The sequence below is a fragment of the Theropithecus gelada genome, chromosome 15 (assembly GCF_003255815.1).
Source record: "Theropithecus gelada isolate Dixy chromosome 15, Tgel_1.0, whole genome shotgun sequence".
Classification (NCBI taxonomy): Eukaryota; Metazoa; Chordata; class Mammalia; order Primates; family Cercopithecidae; genus Theropithecus; species Theropithecus gelada.
In genome coordinates, this window is record NC_037683.1 from 24,990,183 (window position 1) to 24,997,927 (window position 7,745).

A 7,745-nucleotide genomic window follows, 5' to 3' on the forward strand; every position below is an offset into this window, starting at 1 on the left:
ATGATGCATAACTTCTATGCTCTTCTTTGTGATTTTCTAAAAGTTTAAAAATGAATACATATTGCTTTTATAACTAGAAAAAAACATTATTTCAGCACTAAATTTTAAGTTGTCTAAATGAAGTAAAACTTCTTATACTCAATTCTACCTTTATTAATTAATTGGCCAGTTACTTTATTTCTGCACCATGACAAGGTGAAGAGGCAAGCTTCATGAGAGATGCTTCAAATACTACAAGGTGTCAAATTCATAGTCACAGAAAACGGGTCACAGGTACCCAAAGTGCTTGATCCAGAGTGTACCTGTGACCCGTTTTCTGTGACTATGAATTTGACGATCAGCATGTGTTCCAGAATCAGACAGAATTGAGTTCAAATCCCAAAGCTATAAGCCCTTGGACAAATTACCTAGCTACTCTGAGTCTTAGTTTCCTTCTTTATGAAATAGGATAATAACAGTTCTTCATGATGTCTTAAGTAGTTGGAGCTCTATGTGAAATGACCATGATTATTCCAGGTAAACAGTAGGTGCTCAACTATTGGTAATCATTAAGAGGATTATGGAATTTTGAATTGACACTTAGAGCTACTGAATCACCCTACACTGGCATGACATTGGGGAGTTCTAATTCCTACACTGTAACCTTAAATGGCAGCAATAAAATATTAAAGCCTCCAACTACTGGTTGGGTGGACCAACATTAGAAAGCCGTCTGTAACTCATTTCTATAGTGAAGGAAAACTTTGCCATTGTTTCTCACTGTGTATCCCCTCCTTTAAAGAATAACTAAAACACTAAATGCACCCGTTTTATGAGATGTTAAAAATACATCAAAGATTGAACTCTGCCTGCCTGTTGCTGATTTGGAAATGGGCTTGAATGCATTCCTTACATCCAGATTGAATTGCTATTACTTTTACTCTGCAATACTGCCAGACTTTTAAAACTTTTTTTTTTAGTAGGACTTGCTCTGGGTCCAGAACATGGTAATAGGAATTAACTCTGGCAATTCTATTGCTTAGTCTGCTCACCAGCTCCTAAATATCAACACACGTTCTGAATTTCAGCCAGAATTGATTGGAAAATTGGCCTTATAATTCACTAGGGTTCAGATTTGAGATCAGTTAACACCAGACTTCTGGAAACATTGGCTGCCCCCTTGGGCCAGTGAGTGGTGAGGTTATTCTCCTTGAAAACAGAGCTGAAAGTCATGCCTTTCTTCCTCGCTTTTTAGTGATTTCAGACTTTGCATCCTGCTGCAAACTGCTCTGAGAGTGGGAGTACACAATGCTTCATGCAGGCTTTACACAGAAGGAGAAACCTGTTCATACAGAAGGGATGTTCAGACCCGTGTTATCAATTCAGATTGTCAGGTTGAGCCACAGAGAGGGGGCAGGATCTACTGAGTGCGATAGACTGAATTGTGTCTGTCCCACCACTCTGAATGTATTTGTTGAAGCCCAGACCCTAATGTGATGGTATTTAGAGGTGGGGCTTTTGGGAGATAATTAGGTTTAAATGTGGTAATGAAAGTGGGATTCTTGTGATGGAATTAGTATCCTTATAAAAAGAGAAGGACACCACAGGCCTCTTTTTTGTCACTGTGTGAGAATACAATAAGAAGGTGGCCATCTGAAAATCAGGAAGCGAGTCCTCACCAGACAATGAATCTGTCATTATCTTGATCTTGGACTCTGCAGCCTCCAGAACTGTAAGAAATAAATGTCTGTTGTTTAAACCATTCAATGTATTGTATTTTGTTATAGCAGCCTGAGCTAAGAAACTGACACTGAGAGTTATGAAAGACTATAACCCGTATTCCCTGAATCTCAGGCTACAGTTATTTTTTCCTACTTTGCCATATCTCATATATGAAAGTCTTTGCTATCACTCTACATAGTGGGTAGTTGACAGATTAACTAACTATACCATCACCTAAATGTGGCCTGGATCTCAGCAACCTGTAACACATTTGATTAATCAATGGGTGGACAATGTACATTCGCCATCTTTCAAATTGTGGCTTCCCCATGAATCCCTTTGGTCCTTCACTGAGCCGTTTTGCCATGCACAGAGAGTATAATGCCACTTAGAAGTTGCAAGTCCACTTTGGAACACATGTTTCTGGTTCCAGTTGAATTGCCTTCTGAATGTGGAACTATTTAAAAATCAGAATACTGCTTTCCTGGAAGTGAGAGAAACATAAGAAAAGATGCATGCTGGCAATGTTTTCTGTAATGTAGGCTGTGACCCATGCTAAAATTAGCCTTTCAAACTCTCTACATATTTTGAACATAATGGCTGCATAGCCTGAGAAGGGCATCTCTGCAGAATTGTGGATTGAAATTATGTTAAACTAGGCAGCAGGAGTTTTATCGAAATTGGACTTCTGACATAGACTGGGAGATCTTTTAATTACATGATCAATAAGATTTCAAAGCAGGCTTAGAAAGTCATCAACATCACTTGTGAAGTGTAGTAAAATATGAGAGAAGGAAAAACTGAGAGTCCTGTGTCAGGAATCCAATTGACAGTCATTAGGTTTTATCTGTGTCAAATTTGAGAACATTTAACACCTGTCCCAGAGAAGTGCACAGGCAGTTATGTGAAACACCCAGCTGCTTCCCAGAACCCACAAGTCCACTGAAGATCATCTGTAAAGAATACACAGGAGACAGCCAGTGAAGAGAGCTCAACAACGAACTCATAAAAGCTTGCAAACAAACAGATTTCCACGTTGGCAAGCCAAGTCCCAAATGTTACTTACAGCTGGGTAAATTTGACCTTCCAAGTGTTTGTTCTTCTTTGTCACCCATTTTAAAAACAGAGACTCAACCCAAGATTACATGGAAGAAAGTGTAGCATAACAGGTTGGTTAAGGGATCGGACTGTGGAGTTTGACTGCCTCAGTTGGAATCCCATTCATGCTACTTACTAACTGCATGACCTTGGACAAGTTGCCTAGACTGTCTAATCCTTTGTTTTCTCACTTGTAAAATAAAGAATAATAATGGCTGTGCCAATTTCATAGGATGTGGTAAGGATTAAGTGTGTTTATCTACAGAGCTCAGCACAGTTCCTGGCACAGAGCAAGGACTCAATACATGTAAGACTATTATTGAAATAGTTTCTTGCTTCTCACCCATAAAACATTCTGTGTATGTAACAACACACCTAATGAATCTGGGCACATGGCCGCAAAGAAAGTGTTCAAGAGGTGAGTAGGAGAAAAGCAAAGATTGCTTAGCTATGCATAATCATGATCGTTGCTACCTCTTATTGGCACTGTGTCAAGCACTTTATGAATATCATCTTATTTAATCACCATGGAATATTAAAAGGTAAATACTGTTCTCATTTTTTGTACAAGGCAATCAAAACACAGCAAAGTTAAGTAATTTATCCAGAGTAAGACATCCAGAAAATAGGCTCAAATTTGAGATATTCTGATTCTACATTTGATCTTCTGAAGCCAACAACAAGGCCAGGCACAGTGGCTCATGCCTGCAATCCTAGCACTTTGGGAGGCCGAGGAAGGACGATCTCTTGAAGCCAGAAGTTCAAGACCAGCTTGGGCAACATAGTGATACCCCCATCTCTGCCAAAAATATATATTTTAAAAAAATTAGCCTGGTATAGTGGCATACACCTGTGGTCCAAGCTATTCTGGAGGCTGAGGTGGGAGAATGTCTTGAGCTCTGGAGGTCGAGGCTGCAGTAAGCTGTTATGGCACCACTGCACTCCAGCCTGCTGATAGAGAAGAATCCTGTGTCAAAACAAACAAACAAACACACACACACACACACACACACACACACACACACAATTTTTACGTTTCCTAAGATTGCTTGGTGCAGTTTTGGCATGACACACAAGGAATTGTGTCACATCACATCAGCATAGTCCTGTCTTATACAATGGAGCGTCGGTAAACACAACTTACACTTACATGTTGTCATGGGAATGGAAGAGAGGGAGGTTTCTATATGTCCACCAATTTTCAGAAAGGTGAAACAAGCAGAGCAAATACATAGAAAAAGCTAAGACAAATGGACTCCTGTTCTTTGAAGTTCTCTTTCCCCTGATGAGGCAAATTTACAGGGCTAACTTTCAAAATATATTCAGTTCAGGTGAGCATAGCCAGTATTTATAAATGTTGCACATCACAGGTATTGTGGACGGGAATCAGCAAAGATGATTTATACACAAAGAAATCTGATGGAAAAATAAATAAGCAACTGCAAAACTGTATATTAAAGCAGAGTGATTAAGAGCCTGGGCTTGGGAATCCTGGCTTCATTATTCAGCATGTGAACTCAAGCAGATCACTTTACTTTTACATCTATAAAATAGGTCTATTATGTAATCCCTACAGAACAGGACTGCTAGCATAATGATATGGAATAAAGTGCATAAACAACTTAGTATTTGCACCTAGAGTCACTCAACAATATTAATTACTATGATTAAATTAGACCACCTACCTAGGTCTAGTACTAGTTCTACCACCTACTGATTTTGTATTCTTGAGCAAGTTACTGAATCACTCTGTTTTCTTACATGTAAACTGGGATAAAAATAGTACCTCCTTCAGCGGGTCATTACAAAGATTAAGTAAGTTAATATTGACAAAGCAGTTAGATAAGTGTCTGGCACATAGTAAGGGCTCAGTGGTAGCTATGACTATTATTGCTGTGATTTTTTTGGATAGAAGTAAGCACGAGATGCTGTAAGAAAATAAACAGTCACCTAACTGAAGTTGTGATGTGTGAGCAGGAAAAACTTCCTAGAGGACAGTATGAAAGTGTAGACCAGGTGTGGGGAGATGAGCAGGGAAACAGCCAGAGAAATGGGAGATTTAGAAACAACACATCTTGCATTTCTTTATATTCAGACTTCAGTGGAGGCCTTGCCTCTCACATCTCTTGCTTTTGCTGGTTGGAGTTCATAAGTCCTACAATTGGTTTGAAGGCAAATTCCAAACTCGAAAAGGAGTGAGAGGGGGTAGGAGGAGAATGCAGTAACTCCTTTTGAAAAAGGGCTGCAATCATTTAGCCGATTATTTAACATTGTGGAATGCAGTAAGGTCAGAGACTGGCTCACCTTTCAATGTAACTACAGTCCCAATGAGCAATTTCTAAAATTGCTTGAAGTCATTTATACCAGTGAATGCATATGCATTAGAGCCTGGTTAAAGATTTAGAGGATAAGCTGGTTAATAGAATTAATTTAATATATCCGGTATAATTCAGTGGAACACATGAGTGCCCTTCAGAGCCTAAAACTGATGGGAGAGAAACAAATCCTTGTACCAGCCATTAAAGAAGGATTAGTTGGCCTCCTAAAGGAGTAAGCCCATGACTTTCATTCTTCTCTAGCTGTATGCACAATGGATGTCTTGATAAATAGCTATAAACCGTTTACCGGAAATTGGACTCTTTCTTCCTTTTCTTTCTTTCTCTCTCTCTTTCTTTCTTTCTTTCTTTCTTTCTTTCTTTCTTTCTTTCTTTCTTTCTTTCTTTCTTTCTTTCTTTTTCTTTCTTTCCCTTCCTTCCTTCCTTCTTTCCTTCCTTTCTTCCTTCCTTCTTTCCTTCCTTCCTTCCCTCCTTCCTTCCTTCCTTTCCCTCCCTCCCTCCTTCCCCTCCCTCCTTCCCTCCCTCCCTCCCTCCCTTCCTCCCTCCCTTCTTCCTTCCTTCCTTCCTTCCTTCTTTTCTTCCTTCCTTCCTGGGATAAAAATAGTACTTCCTTCAGAGGATCATTACAAAGATTAAGTAAGTTAATATTGACAAAGCAGTTAGATAAGTAAATAGAAAATGTAAATAGCACATAGTAAGGACTCAGTGGTAGCTATGACTGTTATTGCTGTGATTTTTTTTTTTGATAGAAGTAAGCATGAGATGCTGTAAGAAAATAGATAGTCACCTAACTGAAGTTGATGTGTGAGCAGGAAAACCTCCCTAGGGGACAGAATGAAAACTGTCCTTCCTTCCTTTCTTCCTTCCTTCTCCCTCCCTCCTTCCTTTCCTTCCTTCCTTCCTTCTTTCCTTCCTTCCTTCCTTTCTTCCTTCCTTCCTTCCTTCTTTCCTTCCTTCCTTCTTTCCTTCCTTCTTTATTTTTCTCTTTTTTTCTTTGGCCACTTCACATTCATTCCATGGTCATACTTGATCCCTTTGCCTTATTTTTGAAGTCAGGAGGGAATGCATAAAAGACCAGAGTACCATACATTCACCAAGGTCATCCATCATCCTTTGTGAGATAGGGTGGCTAGAAAAAAGCTACCTTCGCCCCTCTCTGCATAGCCTGAGTGAAGATCCAGGAAATAGTGGCTAACATCCTTATTTAAAATATAACCTGACTTAGTACTGAGGTTGCTGGTGGGAGCTGAGAAGAAAGCCTCCCAAAAGAATCTAATATTTACTGCAGTTCATCAAGACATCGACGTCCCCACCTTTTGCAGTTGAAACATGATTTTGTAGGACCAAATGTCTAGTTTTCTGAAGGTAATTCAAAACAAGACTATATTGTATTTTGCTATGGTAGATCAAAGCTTCTTCTTCCATCCCTGTCCAAGTTGTGATGCCAAATTAGGGAGACCTTTTGACTCAGAAAAAAAAAAAACACATTTGGGAAGATATTTTAAGATGATGAGAGAGCTTCTATTTATGCAACTCTCAGTGATATAATTTTTAATAGCACTTTTATATAATTTTTAAGCTGTCAAATCAAAACAGTACTTTTCTAATCTGGGAAAAATAATTTGGGAGTAAATATTGATTATTCTTATGTGGTATGTTTGTTTATGGCCAGAATGACAATAGAAATATTCTGTGTCACTGAACAGGACATTCAGGGGGAATTTTAACAAAAAGAAGAAAGTAAAGAAAAAAGTATGCATTTTCTATTTACATAAAAGGACACATGGCAAGCTTGTTTGGCTTTCAAGGATCATGAAAAGTGCCCAGCATGGTGTGTAGTAGATATGAACCACATAAAAACAAATGTGCTTGAAGTCTATTTTTACCAAAATGGTATAGGTATTTTATCTTACATCAATTCATGTTCATAAGTAAATTCCCATTCTACACTATAAGCTCTTAAAAGACAGAAATTATTTTCTTTTTTCTCTCTCTACCCCTCCTCGGGTCAACATAAGTGAAAACCCTGGGCCAGAGAGAAAGGAAGGCCTGAGCTGATAGCCCAGTTGTGACTGGCGTGGGCAAGTCCTATCACTTCAATATGCCTCAGTTTCCTTAACTGTAAAATGGGGATAATGATGCTTACATTGTACCTTAAGGAGTGATTGTAAGAATTCAATGAGAATGTTGTGACAGCAACCTGCATGGAAACTTGCAGCTATATTTTCATTACTTGTACATCCCCAGTCCTTTGCTTTTATAGCAAAGATCCTGTCTCACAAAAAGTGTGTCATTAGTGAGCATGAGCATAACATTAAACAGGGATAAGTGGCTCTGTCTTTATTGGTGGAGGTTTCTATATTGATTGCAGCTGCATAGCTGTTTTTATGCATATTGTATGCAATGACTTAGCCATTTGCAATGGTTGCGAAGAAAGCCAAGGGTCGGTGCTATAGCAAAGCAACTCCTCTTTGCTCTGGCTACAACAGGCCTTTTCCATGCCATGACAGACACAATCCATTTTGAATCCAAACAGATAAAGAAATAAAGAAGGACAGAGAAAAGTGATAAAAGCAAATAGAGGACAACAGAGGAATAAAAAGACAAGGA